At 41.3% G+C, this 25,271-nt stretch overlaps 1 protein-coding gene across 2 annotated transcripts in view; it reads right to left on the bottom strand.

The window, feature by feature from the left end:
* The window catches only part of LOC126456530 (uncharacterized), a 105,242-nt gene that overhangs the window by 1,798 nt on the left and 78,173 nt on the right, over nucleotides 1-25,271 (bottom strand). The gene's annotated exons all lie outside the window — the stretch shown is intronic.

Raw genomic sequence — 25,271 nt, 5'->3', positions numbered from 1 at the left:
GGGTAAAACGAACACGTCTTACTAATAAAAAGTTTAAGACCTGACGATAACATCTAAGACTGTTGAAACCGGTTGTCTCGAATAAAAATACACTACTGGCCATTAAAATTGCTACACCACGAAGATGTGCTACAGACGCGGAATTTAACCGACAGGAAGAAGATGCTGTGATATGCAAATGATTAGCTTTTCAGAACATTCACACAAGCTTGGCGCCGGTGGCGACACCTACAACGTGCTGACATGAGGAAAGTTTCCAACCGATTTCTCATACACAAGCAGCAGTTGACCGGCGTTGCCTGGTGAAACGTAGTTGTGATGCCTCGTGTAAGGAGGAGAAATGCGTACCTTCCGACTATGATCAAGGTCGGATTGTAGCCTATCGCGATTGCTGTTTATCGTATCGTGACATTGCTGCTCGCGTTAGTCGAGATCCAATGACTGTTAGCAGAATATGGAATCGGTGGGATCAGGAGGGTAATACGGAACGCCGTGCTGGATCCCAACGGCCTCGTATCACTAGCAGTCGAGATGACAGGCATCTTATCCGCATGACTGTTACAGTGCAGCCACGTCTCGATCCCTGAGTCAACAGATGGGAACGTTTGCAAGACAACAACCATCTGCACGAACAGTTCGATGACGTTTGCAGCAGCATGGACTATCAGCTCGGAGACCATGGCTGCGGTTACCCTTGATGCAGCATCACAGACAGAAGCGCCTGCGATGGTGTACTAAACGACAAACCTGGGTGCACGAATGGCAAAACGTCATTTTTTCGGATGAATCCAGGTTCTGCTTACAGCATCATGATGGTCTCATCCGTGAACGCACATTGGAAGTGTGTATTCGTCATCATCATACTGGAGTATCACCCGGCGTGATGGTAAGGGGTGTCATTGGTTACACATGTCGGTCACTTCTCGTTCTCATTGACGGCACGTTGAACAGTGGATGCTACATTTCAGATGTGTTACGACCCGTGGCTCTCCCCTTCATTCGATCCCTGCGAAACCCTACATTTCAGCAGGATAATGCACGACCGCATGTTGCAGGTCTTGTACGGACCTTTCTGGATACAAAAAATGTTCGACTGCTGCTCTGGCCAGCACATTCTCCAGATCTCTCATCAATTGAAAACGTCTGGTCAATGGTGGCCGAGCAACTGACTCGTCACAATACGCCAGTCACTACTCTTGATGAACTGTGGTATCGTGTTGAAGCTGCCTGGGCAGCTGTACCTGTACACGCCATCCAAGCTGTGTTTGACTCAATGCCCAGGCGTATCAAGACCGTTATTACGGCCAAAGGTGGTTGTTCAGAGTACTGATTTTTCAGGATCTATGCACCCAAATTGCGTGAAAATGTAATCACATGTCAGCTCTAGTATAATATATTTGTCCAATGAATACCCGTTTATCATCTGCATTTCTTCTTGGTGTAGCAATTTTAATGGCCAGTTGTGTATTTTACGTTTGTTTGCATGACCATCTTCCGTAACAGCAGTTAAAATCTGTTACTAATGGTTACAATGGAAACCTATCCTAAGCATAGAAGGCAATGCAGGAAGGTGGGAGGAGTATATGCAGGGTGTATACAAGGGCAATATACTTAAGGGCAATGTTATGGAAATGGAAGAGGACGTAGAGGAAGATGAAATTAGAGATACGATACTGCGTGAAGAATTTGACAGAGCACTGAAAGACCTAAGTCGAAACAAGCCCCCAGGAGTAGACAACATTCCATTAGAACTACTGACAGGCTTGGGAGAGCCAGCCATGACAAAACTCTTCCATCTGCTGCGTAAGATATATATGAGACAGGCGAAATACCCTCAGACTTCAAGAAGAATATAATAATTCCAATCCCAAAGAAAGCAGAGATTGGCGAACTATCAGTTTAATAAGTCACGATTGCAAAATACTAACAAGCAGTTTGGATTCTGTAGAAATATTGGTACACGCCAGCCAGTACTGACCCTACGACTTATCTTAGAAAATAGGTTTAGGAAAGACAAACCTACGTTTTCATCATTTGTACACTTAGATGAAGCTTTTGACATTGTTGACTGGAATGCTCTTTTTCGGGCTCTGAAGGTAGCAGGGATAAGATAAGAGGAGCGAAAGGCTGTTTTCAATCTGTAAAGAAACCAGAGAGTCGAGGGTCACGAAAGGGAAGCAGTGGTTGGGAAAGGAGTGAGGCAGGGTTGTAGCCTATCCCCAATGTTATTCAATCTGTATGCGGAGCAAGCAGTAAAAGAAACAAAAGAAAAATTTGGAGTAGGTATTAAGATCCATGGAGATGAGATACAATCTTTAAGGTTCGCCAATGACATTGTAATCCTGTCAGAGACAGTAAAGGACCTGGAAGAGCAGCTCAACGGAATGGACAGTGTTTTAAAGGGAGGATGTAAGATGAACATCAACAAAAGCAAAACGAGGATAATGGAATTTAATCGAATTAAATCAGATGATGCTGAGGGAATTAGATTAGGGAATGAGACACTTAAAATAGTATATGAGTTTTCCGATTTGGGAGCAAAATAACTGATGATGGTTGAAGTAGAGAGGATATAAAATGTAGAATGGCAATGGCAAGGAAAGCGATTCTGAAGAACATAAACATGTTAGCATCGAGTATAGAATTAAGTGTTAGGAAGTCTTTTCTGAAAGTATTTGTATGGAGTGTAGCCATCTATGGAAGTGAAACATAGACAAGAAGAGAATAGAAGCTTTCGAAATGTGGTGCTGTAGAAGAACGCTGAAGATTAGGTGGGTGGACCACGTAACTAATGAGGAGGTACTGAACACAACTGGGGAGAAGAGGAGTTTGTGGCACAACTTGACCAGAAGAAGGGATCGGTTGGTACGACACTTTCTGAGGCATCAAGGGATCACCACTTTAGTATTGGAGGCAAGCGTGGCGGCTAAAAATCGTAGACGGAGACCAAGAGATGAATGTGTTAAGCAGATTCAGAAGGACGTAGGTTGCAGTAGTTATTCGGAGATGAAGAGGCTTGCACAGGACAGAGTAGCATGGAGATCTGCAGCAAAGCAGACTGTGGACTGAAGACCACAACAACAATAAAAACTATTGGTTAAAATGAGGAGGATGTTAGACACCAGATAGAAAGAACGTGTAAGAGAATGGAAATATTGGACAAATCATTCAACTTTTGCTGAACACTTACACCAACACCAACATAAAATTACAGCCAGAGACACAGACATGGAAATCATAAGGATAGACAACAACAAAAAACTACTCCTCACCTTAAAAAAAAACTGCCACTTCCAAAATATCGAAACAGAAAAGAAACAACACACAAATGATCAAACCAGCCTGGCAAAACCACACACTCTTTAAACTGATTGACCACTTAATATAAAATAAAATACAGACATATAACCACATGCTCCATTTACCACTAACATATCCTCCCAGATTCTGGCCTGTAATCACCGTCCAGGCCCATTGCTGCTACCCCTCCCCCTCCCCCCCCCCCCAAAAAAGAAGAAAAGAATTGTCAACCCACCCCATTTCTCTCACGTCTCTACCTAACATACAAGACAACTTCTCAAATTTTCACTAACTCTCACACACACAAAAAAGTAGTTTCACAGGTTGGCAACACTCACAACGTGAACGAAAACAAACGAACAGACATAAACACTGTCAACTCAAAAGACTTGCATCAGGCGACTGGTCTACCCGACTGGAGGCCCTAGCCACACGACGTTTCCATTTGTGCGAATGAGAAACAGTTTACAAAAGTGTAAATAATGCAGCCCAAGAAATACTACAGAATCGCAAAAACTGCCAGGTTCCAATGTGAATGAAATCTTTTAATGTCGACCGCTGCTAGTAAGGACGGAAGGAGCAGAATATGTAAAGAAACATCGTAAGTTACTCGCACACCAACTTAATAAACAATATGCTGTTTTTAACCTAAAAGAACAAAAAATTTACAAACGTATGTATAGAAAAAATAACCACGGAAAATGTTTTATGAATAAAGACGAAACGCGTCTGGTGTATTCTTATTAATTACATTGATTACACTGCATTCAGCTCAAGACGTGTACCCATAGCAACAAAAAGTATTTTGAGCGATCTTGGCTTTATGAGTGGTTTTTAACAACTAAAACAGATCGCCCTTCAGTAATCTCATAATGAGTAAATTCAATCACAGGGTGCCACGTCCGTGTCAGGCATTCATGCATAGACAGCAAGAACACTGTTGGTCATTAAAACTGAAAAAAAAGGAGGGGGGGTTCGGTACAACAGGAATAAAACTAAATACTTGGTAATAGGAGGAACAAATAAAGATCTGACACTGGAAGGAGTTATGAGAACTATTACACATACTGAAGAGTACAAACATCTAGGAGTAAAAATCACACAAAACAGTAAACAAGATAAGGAAATTAATTTAAGTATAACAGGCCACAAGCGAGTAGGACTCTACCATTCCGTACAAACTTAACAATGTATACAGACGGTTTATCCATTCCGGAAATCGAGGATATTGACGATTTGCACCTATTATCAATAATAATACTGGCAAGACATCGGTCCCAGGGATTCTAGGACTTTCGGTAATGTTTTAGTTTCAAGTTGGAGGTCGGATAACAAGTGACACAACCAATATTTTATTTTCGTTTCATGCAATTACAAATTAACAATTTCGGATTCTCCCTTTACTTGTACTGTGAAAATTACTTCTTGATAATTTCATGATTGTAGGTGAACGAGAAATGCCCTGTAGGTTTTGATAAGTAAGTTTCTGAGCCGCGCGGAGTGGCCGCGCGGTTTGAGGCGCCATGTCTCGGACTGCGCGGCCTCACCCGCCGAAGGCTCGATTTCTCCCTCGGGCATGGGTGTGTGTGTTGTTCTTAACATAAGTTAATATAAGTAGTGTGTAAGTCTAGGGGCCGATGAGCTCAGCATTTTGGTCCCTTAGGAATTCACACACATTTGAACATTTTTCTGAGTTTTGAGTATCAAAATATGTGGCATAAATGCCTCTTCATTAAGAAGGCCTTTTTTTTAGCATATAGCTTTTTAACATTATCAGAAATGAGATTTTTAATGATAGGTCTAAAGAACTTGGGATCTTTCTTACAAGTAGAAAAAAAAGCTGTTTCGCTTTATATTTATTTTATACGTGACGTGTAAGTAATGCTTCTTTTTGTACAGTTTATCAGTTTTCAGTTTTCAAACTGTATTTCTATGCTTTTACATTAGCAAAATGTTACCATGTCTGCTGTTGTCATATAAAACTTTACGTGTGAATTCAAATACTAAATACTGTTCATTTTAACGTTCATATGCCTATATTTTAAATGTTAAATAGCCTACTTATATTTACGGCTAACAGATGGCACTCTTGGTGTCATGTTCACCTGCCCGCACTTGTTAACGCGGGCGCCTCAGTCCGTTGCTACCTGTGGCTTTACAGATATGAGCAGCCCATCGTGGCTCACCTTCCTGCATTCTTTTTGAAAAAAGTTGTGACTAAAGCCCTTCTTGCCTGTTATTTATTTTATACGTGACATGTAAGTACTGTCTCTGTCTTGTATTGTTAATCAGTAGTTACACTTTTATACAAAAAATTTTCTTTTTCCATAATTTGTAGTTATGTTATAGGCCACTTCAAACATTTAAATTCTGATGAAGGCACTCTTAGAAGTGTTGAAACGTGGTTAGCAAGGCTAAAAATTGTGACCAGGGGCTCATTTGTTTCACTTTTAATTTATAAACGGTCACTGAACCAAGCAGCTGTGTTTAAAACGAGGCATAAAGTTTTGTGTCCTGCACTTATCAAGGGTTCACGAGTGGGCCTTAGGCTCCGAAAGCCTATATCGATGATGTTTCGCTCAATAGTTCGCACGTTGACACTTGCTCATAGTCCAGCACAGAAATCTGCAGCAATTTGCGGAAGGGTTGCACTTCTGTCACGTTGAACCATTCTCTTCAGTCATCGTTTGTCCCGTTCTTGCAGGATATTTTTTCGACCGCAGCGACGTCGGAGATTTTATGTTTTACCGGATTCCTGACATTCCTGGTACAATCGTGAAATGGTCGTACGGGAAAATCTCCACTTCATCGCTTCCTCGGAGATGCTGTGTCCCATCGCTCGTGCGCCGATTATAACACCACGTTCAAACTCACTTAAATCTTGATAACCTGGCATTGTAGCAGCAGCAACTGATATAACAACTGCGCCAGACACTTGTTTTATATAGGTGTAGCCGACCGCAAGGCCGTATTCTGCCTGTATTTGAATACGCATGCTTATACCAGTTTCTTTGGCGCTTCAGGGTATATCACCTAAGTACAATGACAGCTCCGCCCTTTTATACCTTGTGGACGCGGTACTACCGCCATCTGTATGTGTGCACACCGCTATTCCATGACTTTTGTCCTGCCAGTGTACAGACAGTGTAACATCCACGAGATAAATTTTAGCTACAGTGCGACGAGAGGAAATTATGCCTGTAACAGTTATAAACATTATCTATTTGACATATAAAAAAATAGTGAAAAAGATGATAAATATTAATTATTTATATAATATTCTATGATGTAATTGGATATATCGATGTGTATCATACAAAGACAATGATAATTGTAAATTCCTTTTATGATCTGCGTTTGTCTTCCTTTATTTTTACCTTTTGTTGGATGGCTTTTGTAGGTTGCGGACGCATAGCAAACTGAGGTCTGTTAAGAAATTGTAATTATTTGTTAATTATTACTTGATAATAGAGTTTATTATTATTATAAATATGAGTGAATAATTATTTGTAACTTTAATTCCTCTCTCAGTAAGCATTATCTGTGTTAATTATTTCTTTCCGCTGCAAGGAGCGCAGCCATTGATGATAGCGATTTGTATCGCGTTTTTGTCTGTTTTCCTTAGAAAAAAATCAAGTATTCGCTTGATGAAGTCTAAATAGTGCAAAATACGAAAGTAATGTTTAATAAGCATTTAATATACTTATTTGCTCTAACAATAGAAAGTCTCTATCAATTGTCTGCCGCCATCTTAACAATTATCTCAGCGGCAAATTCAAATTACGCAACTCTGCAGACATAAATGCCGAACGTAATACAAACGTGTAAAAATAAATGTGCACCGGTGGTCCCGAACTCATTTTAATGAAAATGATTTGAATCAGATTGATTCTTTAAAAACAGTGCTCATAGCACGATCCTTATAACAAACTTTTCTAGCGGATGTATGGAGCCGAAATTAATTACGCACCAGTTGCGAAGAATATTGTTTCAGGTAACATACGTCAGTGTTGTGCGCAGCTGATATTCGGTGGTTTTAATGATCATTTTGCTCAAGATAACTGTTTCCATCATAATCCATAGTTGTATAGAATCTGGTGTATGAACTGTGATTTAGTGACACTTACACAACTTACAGACAACACTTTAACACGACGTTAACTTGGAGTTCTTTAGCAACTTGACCAATTCTTTAGCCGGGAGAAAAATTATTTGGTAATTACTCAATGTAATAAAATAAGATTATCATTTTCATTTACAAATTAGTTAAATACCAAACCACAGAATAACACAGCGAACGCCACAACAGTCATTTTCCTCTCGCCCTGTGAGCGAATGGAACTGGAAAGAAAATCGGTAATAGTGGTACTGTGTATCTCCCGCCATGGACTTGAATAGTCGCTACCGCCCGATTACTTACTCTGTCCTTTCATACCTGTACTATTAAATACTTCAATGTCTTAGTGGGTCCGCGTCAGACGAAAGTTGTAGCTCCATTGTTCACGCTGCTTCAGCATGTGAATCAACGTATTTGCTGTAGAAGAAACTTGCCGGGAGGAAAACCGACAATCCGAAACGCCCGCGCACGCTAGTGTGCTACTAAATAAGATCGCGTGACTGCAGTCTGTCTGCTATGCAGCCCTGGCCACGGGAACTGTGCGGCCGTGTCGCTTACATTGCCGCGTGCCACAGCGCTGACTGCACGCGCGTCCGTCGCCGACATCTGTGCATGCCAGCTACGATCTGCTCTTGCAGATAGCCGACTTGCAATGTAGTTAATTACGAAACATCACCACCTGATATACTACACTACAAAACTGCTGATTTTCTTGATATTTTACATGTTGTTGTTGCTGTGGTCTTCAGTCCTGAGACTGGTTTGATGCAGCTCTCCATGCTACTCTATCCTGTGCAAGGTTCTTCATCTCCCAGTACCTACTGCAACCTACTTCCTTCTGAATCTGCTTAGTGTATTCATCTTTTGGTCTCCCTCTACGATTTTTACCCTCTACGCTGCCGTCCAATACTAAATTGGTGATTCCTTCATGCCTCAGAACATGTCCCACCAACCGATCCCATCTTCTAGTCAAGTTGTGCCACAAACTCCTCTTCTCCCCAAATCTGTTCAATACCTCCTCATTATTTATGTGATCTACCCATCTAATCTTCAGCATTCTTCTGTAGCACCACATTTCAAAAGCTTCTATTCTCTTCTTGTCCAAAATATTTTATCGTCCATGTTTCACTTCCATACATGGCTACACTCCACACAAATACTTTCTGAAACGACTTCCTGACACTTAAATCTATACTCGATGTTAACAAATTTCTCTTCTTCAGAAACGCTTTCCTTGCCATTGCCAGTCTACATTTTATATCCTCTCTACTTCGACCATCATCAGTTTTTTGTTCCCCAAATAGCAAAACTCCTTTACTACTTGAGGTGTCTCATTTCCTAATCTAATTTCCTCAGCATCACCCGACTCAATTTGACTACATTCCATTATCCTCGTTTTGCTATTGTTGATGTTCATCTTACATCCTCCTTTCAAGACACTGTCAATTCCTTTCAATTGCTCTTCCAAGTCCTTTGCTGTCTCTGACAGTATTACAATGTCAGCGGCGAAGCTCAAAGTTTTTATTTCTTCTCTATGGATTTTAATACCTACTCCGAATTTTTCTTTTGTTTCCTTTACTGCTTTCTCAATATACAGATTGAATAACATCGGGGACAGGCTACAACCCTGTCTCACTCCCTTCCCAACCCCTGCTTCCCTTTCATGCCCCTCGACTCTTATAACTGCCATCTGGTTTCTGTACAAATTGTAAATAGCCTTTCGCTCCCTGTATTTTACCCCTGCCATCCTTAGAATTTGAAAGAGAGTATTACAGTCAACATTGTCGAAAGCTTTCTCTAAGTCTACAAATGCTAGAAACGTAGGTTTGCCTTTCCTTAATCTATTTTATAAGTCGCAAGGTCAGTATTGCCTCACGTGTTCCAACATTTCTGCGGAATCCAAACTGATCTTCCCCGAGTTCGGCTTCTACCAGTTTTTCCATTCGTTTGTAAAGAATGCACGTTAGTATTTTGCAGCCGTGACTTATTAAACTGATAGTTCGGTAATTTTGCCATCTGTCAACACCTGCTTTCTTTGGAATCGGAATTATTATATTATTCTTGAAGTCTGAGGGTATTTCACCTGTCTCATACATCTTGCTCACCAGATGGCAGAGTTTGTCAGGGCTGGTTCTCCCAAAGCTATCAGTAGTTCTAATGGAATGTTGTCTACTCCTGGGGCCTTGTTTCGACTTAGGTCTTTCAGTGCTCTGTTAAACTCTTCACTCAGTATCATATCTCCTATTTCATCTTCTTCTACATTCTCTTCCATTTCTATAATATTGTCCTTAAGAACATCGTCCTTGTATGGACCCTCTATATACTCCTTCCACCTTTCTGCTTTCCCTTCTTTGCTTAGAACTGGGTATCCATCTGAGCTCTTGATATTCATGCAAGTGGTTCTCTTTTCTTCAAAGGTCTCTTTAATTTTCCTGTAGGCATTATCTGTCTTACCCCTAGTGAGATAAACCTCTACATGCTTACATTTGTCATCTAGCCATCCCTGCCTAGCCATTTTGCACTTCCTATCGATCTCATTTTTGAGACTTTTGTATTCCTTTTTGCCTGCTTCATTTACTGCATTTTTACATTTTCTCCTTTCATCAATTGAATTCAGTATCTCATCTGTTACCCGAGGATTTCTATTAGCCCTCGTCTTTTTTGCCTACTTGATCCTCTGCTACCTTCACTATTTCGTCTCTCAAGCTATCCATTCTTCTTCTACTGTATTTCTTTCCCCCATTCTTGTCAATCGTTCCTTAATGGTCTCCCTGAAGCTCTCTACAACCTCTGGTTCTTTCAGTTTATCCAGGTCCCATCACCTCAAATTCCCACCTTTTTGCTGTTTCTTCAGTTTTACATATCTGTACCCAAAGCGAGTACCGCTATTGAACAGCTGTGAACGGAGAACAAAGTTTACCTAATCGCCTTACAGATTTGATCTCTGATTACCTGCGAAGTTCACTTCGTAATGGGAGTCGATGTTGCTTCACGTCCGTAGGTGTAAACCTGAAATTTTCCCCACACGTGACCCCTGAGTGGTGCTAAGAAGGCAATAAAATTGGCAGCCAGACAATCTTTCTAGACCTCCTGGCTATACGAGAAGTACATAATCGAGAGGAAATGACTCGTAATCACATCAAGAGCCCTTCTCAGGGCCAAGCATCTAGGAAACTTGGAACAAGTATTAAAATATGTCAATTGAACATTGAGGGCATTCGTAAAACCAAATGCCAAATTCTTCAAAAGTTATTGACTAAGCACAACATTGATGTGGTTGCCCTATAGGAAACCCACACAAATAACGAAGATCAACTACGCTCCAGAGGAAAAATACCAGGATACGATATCATTGCTGCAACATACCACCATGCCTATGGAGTAGCCACATACGTCAAAAATAAAGCAGAGAACGCTCACCTGCTATCCACTTCCACAAATGACAATATCCACTCTGTGATAATCAAAATAGGTGAACTGGCCATAAGTAACAATACAAACCACCAGGATCCGTATGGCCAGCAGATGTTGCCGGCCGAAGTGGCCGTGCGGTTAAAGGCGCTGCAGTCTGGAACCGCAAGCCCGCTACGGTCGCAGGTTCGAATCCTGCCTCGGGCATGGATGTTTGTGATGTCCTTAGGTTAGTTAGGTTTAACTAGTTCGAAGTTCTAGGGGACTAATGACCTCAGCAGTTGAGTCCCACAGTGCTCAGAGCCATTTGAACCAGCAGATGTTCTGCAATCACACCGCCACCCCGCGGTCTTAGTAGGGGACTTTAACAGCCACCACACGCAATGGCGATACAGAACAACTGATACAAATGGTGAAGCCTTAGCAAACTGGGCAGAAGAAAGCAACATCCACCTCACTTTCGATGCTAAAGATCGTGGTCCCTTCAGATCAGCAGCTTGGAAACGAGAGTATGACCCAGACCTATGCTTTGTCACAGCTGATGAAAATCACCAGCTTGTCAACACAAGCAGAAATGTTCTGGCAAATTTCCCTTACAGTCAACACCGTACAGTCCTAGTAGAAATCGGCGCAAGTATTCCATTGGTAACCTCAATTCCTCGACTCAGATGGAACCTACAAAATGCGGATTGGAAAGCTTACTCTGAAGACCTCGATAAATGCCTGCGATGGATCTGTCCATCTGCTCATAGCTATAAAAGATTTTGGGAGCAGTCATCAGTATAGCAAAAAAGCACACACCTACAGGAGACCGCAAAGAGTGTGAGGAACTGTACAATGACTACCAAAGCAGCGGTGACAGAGAAACAGCTAAGAACTCGTACACAGCCTTGATACTGCACTACGACGGAAGTGGATGGAAACTACTCAGGCTATGAACTTTAAAGTATCCAGCAGAAAAGCATGGTCCCTGCTTCGAAAACTAGGAGGAGCCAGCCGTTTCACTCGAGGAGAAAACCCCACAACACCTAACAAAATTGCTTTTCACATTCTTAAAACATCTAAAGGGATAAACCACCGAGAGACAACAATACGCATTAAATGTGAACTTAGAAAGCTTAAAGCAACAGCCAGTGTTGACAGTAAATATTCATGCGACATTACCCCCGAAGAGATCTCGGCAGCATTAAAGGACACAAAACCAGGTAAAGCCCCTGGCTCAGATGACATCCTCCCAGAGTTTCTTATCAAGTCTGGCAAATATACCAAAATATGGTTAGCAAAGTTCTTCACATCACTACTGCAGACAGGAAACATATCCCAATAACTTAAACGCGCCCGGATAATTGTCCTCCTAAAGCCAGGTAAACCGGGAAATCTTCGGCAAATCTACTGGCCCATAGCACTGCTTACCATGGTGTACAAACTTCTGGAACGAGTACTACTTAACAGGATCGGCCAGACAATACTCAACGGCCATCTCAGTAGAACAAGCCGGCTTTCGTCCCACCCGCAGCTGTGCAGACCAAATACTGGCTTTTACAACACATATTGAAACGGATTTCCAAAAGAAATTAAAAACATCTGTGGCCTTCATTGACTTGTCAGCAGCCTATGATGCTGTCTGGAGACAAGGCCTACTCTATAACTGATGAAAATATTTCCTTGTCAAAAATTGACAAAGCTTATTGGTAACATGATTGGTAACAGAGGATTCCAGGTCGTCATGGGAAAAAAAGTCAGTAGCCAGAAATTTCTTCAAAATGGCTTACCTCAAGGCTCAGTATTAGCCCCACTGCTTTTCAGCCTACACTTTTCTGATATGCCAGCAACAGCTTGTATGAAATTTGGCTACGCTGATGACTGGGATATTGCAACAAGGCACACCGATTTTCATACAATGGAAGAAACCCTGTCACCCGATCTGTCTGCCCTGGCAGCATACTTTCGTAAATGGAGGCTTAGGCCTAACGCCACAAAGACAGAAGTAACTTGCTTCCACCTCAAGAACAGGGAATCCGACAGAGCTCTGGAAGTATATCTTGACGACACGCGCCTCAGCCACAACAAGGAGCTAAGGTACCTAGGGGTCACGTTAGACAGAACCTTGCAATTTACACCGCACCTTACAAAAGCAGCTGCCAAGGTGAGAACAAGAAACAACCTCATCCATAAACTCTGCGGAACCACCTGGGCCATTGATCGGCAACAACTCTGAGGACGTCTGCACTGAGACTGGTATACTCTGCGGCAGAGTACTGTGCACCAGTATGGCTAAACAGTAGTCATGTGAACAAAATCGATGTCGAACTACACCATGCGCATTATTTCAGCAACCGTTAGGTCTACCCCTAACATATGGCTACCTGTCCTGAGTCTATTACCACCCCCAAAAATACGACGAGAAGCAACCTTGGTCAGCGAATACAACAAGATCGAAGCAAACCCTGAACTACCGGTACACATCGATATACCTGATCTGAGTGCCAAGAGGCATCTCCTCTTGCTGTCGACAGCCTCCCTGGGTCTGACATCAACTCTTGGAGAAGAGAATGCCCCAACAACTTGCCACCTAATTATTACCGAGGCAGTTCCTGGGTTTGATCAGCTCCGAAAGATCTGGTCAACTCTGAACCGATTAAGAGCTGGGCATGGAAGTGCTGACTCACTCTTCAAATGGGGACTGCTGTCTTCGCCAGCATGTGACTGCAGCGCGCCTAAGCAGACCATCCAACACATCAGAGAACAATGCAGTGCTAGAGCGTTGAGTGGGGACTTCGAAGAATTCCTCGTGCCATCCCAAAAATCCATCGAATATATACAAGGACTAGATGCTTGTCTGTGAATATATGTAATTTTATGTAATGTAGAATAACGTGATCCAATACTGAAATGTACGTAAATGCCATAAGCTAAATAAAATAAAAAAGTGGAAGTATAAGCAGGACGAGTGTCCAGAACTATCTGTCGCTCTGCAGCGGAGAGTGCGCTATTTGCGGAATTTCCTGGCTGATTGCAATGGCGTACCACACCGGGGCTCGAACCTGGAACCGCATAGCGCGGGCAGTGCTCCTACTTACCGAGCAACACAGGCATGACTCACGACCCGTCTTCACGGCATCGCTTCAGATAAAGCAAATAATCGGCAAGTAAAGAAAAAACTTGTAACGGTACACGTATTTCCTAGCACCTTTACAAAATTCTAAAAATGAGTTTTCATTTCATTGCGTTGGCTTCATGTGTGAGTAGCAGGAGCATCTTTCACAATGTAGAGCCCTACTAGCTTTGGGTACGCCTACACCATCTAGCAGCAGCATTAAGAGCTAACAGGATATCACAGATCGAACTGTTCGGTGCTGTGCGGTGCTGCCACCTAGAGACAAATATTGTAAATATCTAGCTACATTAGCTGTTATGTTTCGGATATTATTTATAGCAAAAATGCTTGATACGCAAATAATATTGTGTATAAAATAAGTAAATGTTATTGTCAAAATATAAATGTAAATTGCACGGGAGTAAAGACTATAGGGAGAACAGCAATGTTCGTCAGTTACGGGAAGTATAGACATACAAAGAACAAGTGACTGACTATTCCGCCTTTTCAGTTGGCTTCTTCGTGAGCCTTCTTGTGACGTCGTGAAGGGTGCTTGTTAGTGAACAGACATGGACACAGCCTCTTGTTTATTGTATGTAAAATAATATTGTTGCGTCGCCAATTATATGGTAGCAGTACGCCGTCACCATGGAATGCGCCAGCCAAATTTCTACAGGGACTTAACAGCTAGAAGAAGTAAAGATAAAATGGACATCAAAACTTGGATTGGATTGTTGTTTGGATAGCTACATAAAGGAAGCAGCAAATTACATGGAATATGAGCTGTTGGATGGAACCAAATATCACGATAGAAGGATCATGTACCGGTACTCTTCGACTTCTGATCTTTATCATACTTGTGAAAACGTTTGTACTGGTTGATACGTGCTACTGTCGAAATTACATAGTATCTAGAACAGACGCACAGAACTGCTCACAGACGTGACTACATATCTTAAGTACTTTTATACAAGTGTTGTGCAACCTGAGTTCGGTGACAACACACTACATGCGAAATTAACTGGAGGTGGTGTAAAAACCACGCTCTCTCAACTTTGCGGTTTTATTTAAATAATTTGGTAATACACTTGGAGTTTCATTCACTAAGTAGTGAATTTATCCTGATGCTATGTTCCCTGTGCTGACGTCAATTAATATTTCACGGTGATAAAAGTAGAAGCTGGTACCAGAAAATTAACATGTTCAGTATTTAACGAACGCAGTGGATCTACATCTTGTATACAAATAAGTCTGCCATACTGTCGTGTCTGTCTGAACAAGCTTCGCCAAAACTACTGGACGAATTTTTTTAGGGTTTCCGCAAGTAACTTGAGCTTAGCTTGGTGCTCCGTATATGCCTTAATTCGAGAATACTGGATCACGAAACAAAAGTGCATCGTTATTTAGAGTTTTGTTAAAACCGTTGCGTCTGTCCCATTGTCTGTTTCAACACGCAAACCTCCAAAACAACTAGACGAATATTCATGGGGTTTTGGCAGGTACCTTGACCATAGCTTGTGATGCCGTACAGATTTTTATCTAATCAAAATCGTATCACGAAAAAAAAAATATCGTAACAGAAAGTTTTATTCGTACTAATATTACAAATGTGAAAGTATCTCTGTCTGTTACATTTTCACGACTACCCTCCTGAACAGATGTCAATGAAATCTTGTATGGAGGTAGCTTGAACCGTGAGAAAGAATGTAGCCTACTTTAGGAAGTATGTAGTACGAGATACTTATTGATTTGAAGAATATTTCGTGAATTAGGGAAAATGATCATGGTTCGAGAAAGCTACTTGCTCTTTGACTTTTGATCTGTATCACATTTGTGAAAATGATTTCATAGGCTGATATGTGCTACGTGAAACGATTGGAAGTAATGAATGCAATGCTTATACAATCTTCAATACGTTTAATCCATATATCCACACTGTTGTTGTTGTTGTTTTCAGTCCTGAGACTGGTTGGATGCAGCTCTCCATGCTAATCTATCCTGTGCAAGCTCCTTCATCTCCCAGTACCTACTGCAACCTACATCCTTCTGAATATGCTTGTGTATTCATCTCTTGGTCTCCCTCTACGATTTTTACCCTCTACGCTGCCCTCCAATGCTAAATTTGTGATCCCTTGATGCCTCAGGACATGTCCTACCAACCGATCCCTTCTTCTAGTCAAGTTGTGCCACAAACTTCTCTTCTCCCCAATCCTATTCAATACCTCCTCATTAGTTACGTGATCTACCCACCTAATCTTCGACATTCTTCTGTAGCACCACATTTCGAAAGCTCCTATTCTCTTCTTGTCCAAACTATTTATTGTCCATGTTTCACTTCCATACATGGCTACGCTCCATACAAATACTTTCAGAAACGACTTTCTGACACTTAAATCTATACTCGATGTTAACAAATTTCTCTTCTACAGAAACGCTTTCCTTGCCATTGCCAGTCTACATTTTATATCCTCTCTACTTCGACCATCATCAGTTATTTTGCTCCCCAAATAGCAAAACTCCTTTACTACTTTAAGTGTCTCATTTCGTAGTCTAATTCCCTCAGCATCACCCGACTTAATTCGACTACATTCCATTATCCTCGTTTTACTTTTGTTGATGTTCATCTTATATCCTCCTTTCAAGACACTGTCCATTCCGTTCAACTGCTCTTCCAAGTGCTTTGCTGTCTCTGACAGAATTGCATTTCCACACTATCTGTTGCGAATGTGCACATTGTATAATGTATAGCTACTTCAATAGCATGATGCATAGATGCGTATCCTGCCATTGCCCCTCTGTACTCACTGCTCGGTAGCAACACTGTGCATGCCAACCCATCATGCATTGGGACAGCTTGGGATGGGGAACAGTGGGGCACACATCACAAGCTATGCTTGTCCAAACAGGCAGACGCGTGAGGGTAGCTGATATTATTGTACGTATAGTCACTTACTTCTCACCATAACACATCATAACAAAATTACTGATATGCAGGTGCAGCCACAGCTAGAAAACAATAAATCAGCTTCATGTGACCGATGTGTGACACACTATGAAAGAGTCAACGAATGTGACTTCAAAGAGTAACATGCTGAATTAATCACTATTCAGAAGATGCACTGTGGTGAACTAGTTCCAGTGAAAACAGTTTCTTTCAGCATGTGTGATGAAGATAAAATATTAATTCCATAAAGCTTACTTTTCAGTGACACATTCAGTTAACTCTTGCTTTTCATTTCAGTTGCTGTACAGTGAACAACTTAAAACCGTTATTTATAAGCTGAAATGTTGCTCACACGAATACTCGAACGACTAGCCACCACAATGCACAGTGTAACTTCTGGGTAATACAGTTTAGTCATAAATATGCTTGCTGTGTATTTCTTATGTAAATGTTCTTTATTGTTGTGTGTGATACATGTTAACATCGCGTGAGTGTATATGCTGATAGTCTGACTTACTGCAGTTAATGAATTGCATTTGTTGCACTTGCTCCCAGTCCCCAGTCTTCTCCAAGTTACAATGAAATTATCAGTATAGGTAGCAACCCGTCCACTCATCAGATTGTTATTTCAGAACATTATTTCAAGTATAGTTGCTTACATACGCCCTCCCCTCATTAATTGTGTAGTGCAAAATTGATTATATAGTAGCTACTAAACGCGATCATCACCATTTCAGTCCTAAGGCTCAAGGTTATATAAATATCACTCCTAATTAGGGAAGGACTAATTACGTGAAAGCAAGCGATGCATTGCAGACGGAGGTGAAGAAAGTCTACAGTCTAACCCAGAATTCTCTTCTCCATTTATGACCACTGAACTGGAGCCAGCCCTCAACCATACGAAATGTAGAAAAGAAGCAGGTGCAGATGGGCTCTGTCCTGAATTTTTAGTGAACAATGGTCTTACAATGTGAAAGTCGCTGGTTTGCCTTTTCAACAGAATTCTTTGCACAGCATCATTACCATTAAAATTTAAGAGACCTAAAGTAATTGCTATCAAAATCCAGGGAAAGGAGGAACAGCTGCACAACGGTTTCGACCAATATCTCTACTTAGCTCTGCTTATAAACTCTTGCAAAGAATGGTATTAGATCGAATACCAGACAAAAGTTCTGTTATGCCATGTGGACAAGAAGGTTTCTGACATGATAACTGAGGCTTAAAGTTTTTAAACAAGAAATGTGTCTTTCCAAACTGTCTAATTGTCTAGCATCAGCAAATATCAAACTACAGTTTGGCCTTCTTCGCATAGTCAAATAGAAGAAGCCAAAATACCTAGGTGTCATATTAAAGAGAACACTGACAAACTATAAAAACCTTTCCAACACTCCTAAGAAGGTAAAAATATGAATGAACCTCGCGAGGAAGCCAAAAAGTAGTAAGTGGGGAGCAAATACATCAATTCTCCGCGGAGCATTAGTAAACTTTGTTGCAGCAGAATATTGCGCACAATTTTGGCTACGCTGTGCTTATCTGAAGGAGGTTGACGTTGATTTCAGTGCATTTATGAGAATCATTAGTGGTACAAGTGAGAGTCACACCTACATGCTGGCTACCAATACCATCAAGCATTTCCCCAGATTACCTTCATCGAAAGGTAACTCACACCCTCTTCACGAATATTTAATCTCGCTGCCTAGAAAATGCCTCAGATCAACAACAGCATATGGAGAAGGAGTCCAAATGTTCTCCACTGGGTTCAATAGGGACGCTGAATGGGAACTTGAACGGCATGCGACGAAAACCTGCAAACACGAACTTTTTCATAACCTAACTGTTAAAGTTACAGGCTTTCAGCGTCCTAGGGTGGTGACGGTACAGCTTAACAGATTCTGGACTGGAGAAGGTACGTGCATATACAACGTGCAGAAGTGGGGCTTTTGCAGTGACAGTACATGTGAGTGTGGAGATACCCAGACAATGAGCCACATTATAAATGAGTGCCGTAACAGGTATTTTCCAGGTGGTATTAAGTGTCTGCGAGACACTGGATCCAGTCTTCTGACATTCGTGAGTAGCCCGGGCCATTGAATGTTTATGTACTGTGTATTATTTGATTAAATACGTATAGCAACTTTGTGTTTATAACTGATGCATACGATTGCAATAACTGAGCTAGTATCTTTCTCCTACTTTCTAAACAGAAGGAAGGATACTGCAGAGAACTGGCTTAAACACAACCGGGGGGATTGTTTCCAGAATGAATATTTCATTCTGCAGGGAACTGCACTAATTTTAAAACTACCTGGTGCATTAAAACTGTGTGATGGACCGGGTTTCGAACGTGGAATCCTGCCTTTCGCATGTAATGCTTTGGAAACAATCACCTGCTGTGGTTAAGTCAAGGATCGGTGTAGCACGAAGTTTTAACCTGGTAGGGAGTTTCAAAGAGGAGTATGATAAACACACTGAAGTCCATAACCTACCATATTTTTCTTATCAGCAACTTGAAGAATGATAAAACTATACGTAGGAACTTCGGAAAGTAAGTTGCACATGTGTTCCTAAGCTAAGACAATTCCGCAAGAAGAGTGGCGCATTGTCGGAAGGAAGTACATTTTCCGTGTTTCCCGCCGACACAGATCTACTGCTGTTCAGATAACAATTGTGGAAGTGAAAGAGCGTGGCGACTGTAAATGCACTCCCAAGTTGAACTATGCGAGACAGTAGGATTCTTGAGCGCAAAAAGAATAAGCTGCACACGGATTCACCGTGAAATTCGACGGTATGCGGACAGAATGTCTACATATATACTCCGCAAGCCACCTTTCGGTGCGTGGCGAAGGGTACCCTGTATCAGTACAAGTCGTTTCCTCTCCTGTTGCAGACAGAGCGAGGGGAAAACGACTGTCTATACGCCCCCGTATGAGCCCTAGTTTCCCGTATCTTATCTTCGTGGTCCTTACACGAAACGTCGTTCTGCAGTCAACTGCAAATGCCAATGCTCTAAATTTTCTCAGCAGTGTTCCTCGAAAAGGACTTCGCCTTCCCTGCAGGGATTCCCATTTGAGTTCCCGAAGCAGATCCTTAACACTTACTTGTTGTTCGAACCTACTGGCAATAAATCTAGAAGCCCGCCTCTGAATAGCTTCGATGTCTTCCTTTACTCCAATCTGGTATATATTCCAAACAGCCGAGCAGTACTCAAGAAGAGATCGCACTAGCGTCCTATATGCGATCTCCTTTACAGGCGAACCACTCTTTCCTAGAATTCTCCCAATAATCTCGAGCTGACCGTTCGCCTCCCCCAACACAGTTCTAGCATTCTCGTTCCGTTTCGTGTCGCTTTGCAACGTAGCGCCCAGATATTTAAACGACAAGACTGTATCAGACAGGACGCTACTAATGCCGTACTCGAACATTATGGGTTTGGTTTTCCTACTCATCTGCATTAGCTTACATTTTTCTACATTTAGAGCTAGCTGCCATTCATCACACCAACTAAAAATTTTGTCTGCGTCATCTTATATCTTCCTACAGTCACTCAACTTGGACACTTTATCGTACACCACAGCATCATCAGCAATAACCGCAGATTTCTGCCCACCGTGTTCGCCAGATCATTTAGTTATACAGAAAATGATAGCGGTCTTGTCACACTTCCCTGCGGCACTCCTGACAATACGCTTGTTTCAGATGAACACTTGCCGTGGAGGACAATATACTGGATTCTATTACTTAAGAAGTCTTCGAGCCATTCACATATCTGTGCACCTATTCCGTATCCTCGTACCTTCGTTAACAGTCTGCAGTGTGGTACCGTGTCGAATGCGTTTTGGAAATCTAGACACATGAAACTGCTTGCTGGCTTTCATCTATAGTTCGCAGTATATCATCTGAGAAAAGGGCAGCCAGTGGTAAAATGGAGCCAACAATACGACCAAGGCCGCAGAGCAGTGTGTGATGCTGTTCGGGAAGGAAGGTCGTCGACATCGACCAAAGACCACAACGTCCGGGAAATCGAGGAAATGACCGTCAGGAGCTAAGCGATTGGTAGAAGATTCTGAACGTTGTTTATAGAGATGTGACGACTAATTTGAAAACGGTTCGTGTGTCTGTGTCACTTTGAGTTGTAATGCAGTGTTCAATAGAAGTTACATAGCAGCCCTAATAATTTGTAACATTTTTTGAACTCAGCTCGCAGCCTACATAAGAAAACTTAGGATGCGTTACAGTACCATCAGTTCAGCTTTAGTAAAGGTAAAGGAACGGAATAGTCAGTTACGACGTTGCTGTTGATGACGGAAGAATGAATTTGAAAGAGTCGAGACAATTCCGCAGGATTTATGAACCGAGAGAAAGCGCCAGACAACCTAAAATGGTGTAAAATGTTTGAAACTCTCAGAAAAATAGTCATCAGTTGTAGGGGAGACGTGTAATATACAATATTGTCAGGAACGAAGAGGGAACAAGGTGAATGGAAGGCCAAGGTAAAAGTGATCGAATTATAATGGGTGAAAATTATGGATGCAGTCCTACTCTACAACTTTTACGTCGCAGAAGGAATGATGGGGATTTAAGAAAGCTTCAGACGTGGAATTGAAATTTATGCTGAAGAGCAAGCATGTTGTTCTCAGCGGAAGTGACGAAGAATTACAGGATCAGTTGAACGGAATGAACAGCGCACTGAGGACAGAATATGGACTGAATGTAAACCAAAGAAAGACGAGAGTATTAAGGAATAGCAGAATTTATATTAGCGCCAAATTTAACGTCAAAATTGGGGACCATGTTGTAGATGAAATGATGGAATTGTGGTACCTTGGGAGCAAATATGACGGGTGGAGGAAGGAGATTATAAGGATGACACTAGCACAGCCAAATAAGGCGTTCCTCACTGAAAGAATCCTACTAATGTCAAACGTAGACCATAATTGGGGAAGAAATTTCTAACAATATATTTGTAGCACAGTGCTGGAAAGTGAATCATGGATTGTGCTAAAATCGGTAATACAGGAACCGGAGTGTTTGAGATGTGATGTTACAGAAGAGAAGAAGTTAAGAAATGCGGAGGTTCTCCACAGAAATGGCGAGGAAAGGAATCGTGGAAAGTAATACGTGAAAAATGCTGATCAGAAGAAGGTAAGTAGTGGCGAGTGGCATCAAACCAGTCAGGAGATTGATGACAAAAAGAAATAGAAAAATAAGGCAGTCGTAAACGATTTTTATAATATCACACCATGTGTTTAAAGATTTTTGTCTCTCATCTCCTTGTACTTCTCGCATACTTTTGGTTTACAACAACTGAATCTATGGAATTCTGAGTAACGTTATTGTCATGTTAGAAGGCAACACACTAAAATTACAAAGAGAAAGTGAAAAACTGTGAACAAAGCCTCAGTCTAAATTTCATTTAAATGTACAACTTTGTCAGTACAGTAATAAATTTAGAGTAAGACGTTTCATGATTAATTCTAGCTGGTTAAGTGAAGAAGACGTACAGTAACCGCCCAGAATGCTGATCTCATAAGTAAAGGGTAGTAGCACGGAGGTTCTTTGTAAAGCAGCACGCATTTGTTTTGTGTATGGTATGTACTCAGTTTTTTTCTTATTGTTTAGTTCGTAAGGAATGTAAAATGTTTCTTAGGTGTTCTGTCTTCTGCGAGAAACTCCCCTCATGCGGCTGTTGTCTTGAAATGAGATTTTACGATTTACTAGTTGTTAGGAATGAAACGAAAAGTAGTCAAACGATGGTTTAATTCACCTGTATTTAAAGATACCGTAGTGTGCGTGTTTTAGAGTGGTTTGTAGGAGCTATCTGGTTGCTATCTATAGGTAATCGTTTCTTCATTGTTTCTGTGTTGTAGTAATTTCCAGTCCTCCACGGACGTTGACATCGACATTTCACTCACTCGTTCTTTCTAGGCGCATGAAGTTCTGGAGTCGACGTCAGCGCGTAAATTTAATTTACAGTATTATCTTTCGTGTTTGCAATGCTTTTTTATACTGGAGAATTGTACTGAGCCTATCAGTTAGCCTAACTAAAACCAATTTACGAGACCGTTGTTAGTAGATTTAGAAATGGTCGAATGTAAATAACGTTAGCAACCGCAACCAACAACCTGTAGTTCCGTTATAATTCTCTGAAACTGAGAGACTAAAAAAGCAGCTGCGTAAAGAGCATTTGAAATTTGTAAAAGAAGCGTTACTAACCGGGAGGTTTCAGCAACTTCTCTCTCGATTCATAAATTAATACTTATTAGAATCGAGTGCTTACGATTTATAAAATTTCTTTGTCTGTCAAAGACAAAGTTAACAGAAAAAATAACAGAACTCTCTTTCGGATGTCAAAAAACAGAAATAGACAATTCTGAATGCGTAGTGTACAAAATAAGGAAACCACGATTGTAAAAATGAAATATCTATCACTACAATGTCAATGTAGGGTTAATTTCCGTGTACGATATCAGGATGGCTGCAGTAGTTACATGGGGAATGTTCATTATTTTGAATGGAATTGACCACCAACAATTCCTCTCTTGTGCCAACCTCTTCATTTCACAGTAGCACTTGCGCTCTGCGCCCTCAACTATATGTTGGACGTATTCCAATCTCTGTCTTCTAAAACTTTTACCCTCTGTAGTTCCCTCTAGAACCATGGAAGTTATTCTCCGATGTCTTAACACATGTCCCATCATCCTTTACCTTCTTCCTGTTAGTGCTTTCAGTATGTTCTGGGTGGGAGTCCATACGGAAGATAATGGGGATCCCTTACTAGAGTAGAGGTCAACAGAACTTTGGAAGACTTTGCGACAAAGTAAGATGGAAGGGACAGTAACATACCTTCGCAATTTCTAAAATCATTGCGTGAAGTGGAACCAAACGACTACTCAAGTTGTACTGAACTCATACACCAGACTTTCGCAAAAATATCGCCCACGCAATCCCGAAGACTGGAAGAGCAAATAAGTGCGAGAACTTTCGTACCATTTTAACAGTTCATGCATCCAAGTTGCTGACAAGAATAATATACGGCAGAATGGAAAACAGGTCCAGCTCAAAATGAACACATTTGATAACCAACATTTGTGAAGACCTGAAGATGATAGCAAAGTCTGTCAAAAGTGGTTATTTGTAAATAAAGAAAATTTTATGCAGTCTTGGCTTTAGAAAGTTTTTACCAAGTAAAACACATCCGCTCCTTCCGATTTTTCGACAAGAGAAAATGCAATGGAAAGAAAATTGAGGATTTGTTAGATGACGATCAGTTTGACTTTCGGTAGGGTAAAGGAAACAGAGAGGCAGTTCTGACGTTGGGATTGATAGTGGAAGAAAAAAAATCAAGACACGTTCATAAGACGTACCTAGTGTATGAATCCGTGTATCTTGTGTAAGAATCCGGGTGTTTGGCACCTCTTCCAACTTTCAGTGAACTTCAAAGCCTTATAGCCACAACAGAGAATGTAGCATCTCTAAACACGATCTCTGAAGTGTACGATGAGTTTCCGTTGGACGGCACGTTGAACATTTGTGAAAACCAGAACAAAACTTGGATCACAACGTAACTGCAGACATTTCCCGTGGCTGTATCTGAATGCCTCTAATATGCCCTTGTAAAATCACCTTTTTTTTTTTTTTTTTTTTTTGAGGAAAAGAAACTTTTTAGTTCATAGTTGTGACATATTCGCAATTAAATTCCATGCGATCCAAAAAAAAAAAAAATTGTTTTGTTATAAATCCAGTCGGCACATCGCAAAAGTTTATTAACCAGTTATTAACCAGGTTATTAATTTCGGTCAACTGTGGCCATTTTCAGACCTAAAAATAGTAAAATATAGAGGTTGCTTGGTGCACAATGTTTCCAAATTACATAAAATACAGCATGAAAACCGAGCGAAGTGGCGCCGTGGTTAGCACACTGGACTGGCATTCGAGAGAACGGTTCAAACCCGCGTTCGGCCAGCTTGATTTGGATTATCCGTGGTTTCCCTAAATCGCTTCAGGCAAATGCCGGGATGGTTCATTAGAAAGGGGACGACCGATTTCCTTCCCTGTCCTTCCCAATCCGATGGGACCGATGACCTCGCTGTTGCGCCCCTTCCCCAAATCAGCCAACCAACCAATAGAATCAGGAATCATTATTAGCAAACGTGACAGGATTTCTGTGCCTGAGTCGATCCGGTACACTACATAATTCGTGCATTACGTATATAAATGGTACAGTCACATAAATAAGTCACGCAAGCTTCTTCTTCTTTCGTTTCACCCTCTTTGGGGTACGCTGGATCAATCATTCCTTTGTGCGTTGTTCTTTTCTTAGGGCCCATTATTTCTTCATTCTATTCTTGCTGATCTTCTTTTCCTCTCTTCTTCCGAATGAAGGGTTTGGACTTTTTTGTAGA

The sequence above is a fragment of the Schistocerca serialis genome, chromosome 2 (assembly GCF_023864345.2).
Source record: "Schistocerca serialis cubense isolate TAMUIC-IGC-003099 chromosome 2, iqSchSeri2.2, whole genome shotgun sequence".
Classification (NCBI taxonomy): domain Eukaryota; kingdom Metazoa; phylum Arthropoda; class Insecta; order Orthoptera; family Acrididae; genus Schistocerca; species Schistocerca serialis.
This window is presented reverse-complemented; position numbering and strand designations above follow the sequence as displayed.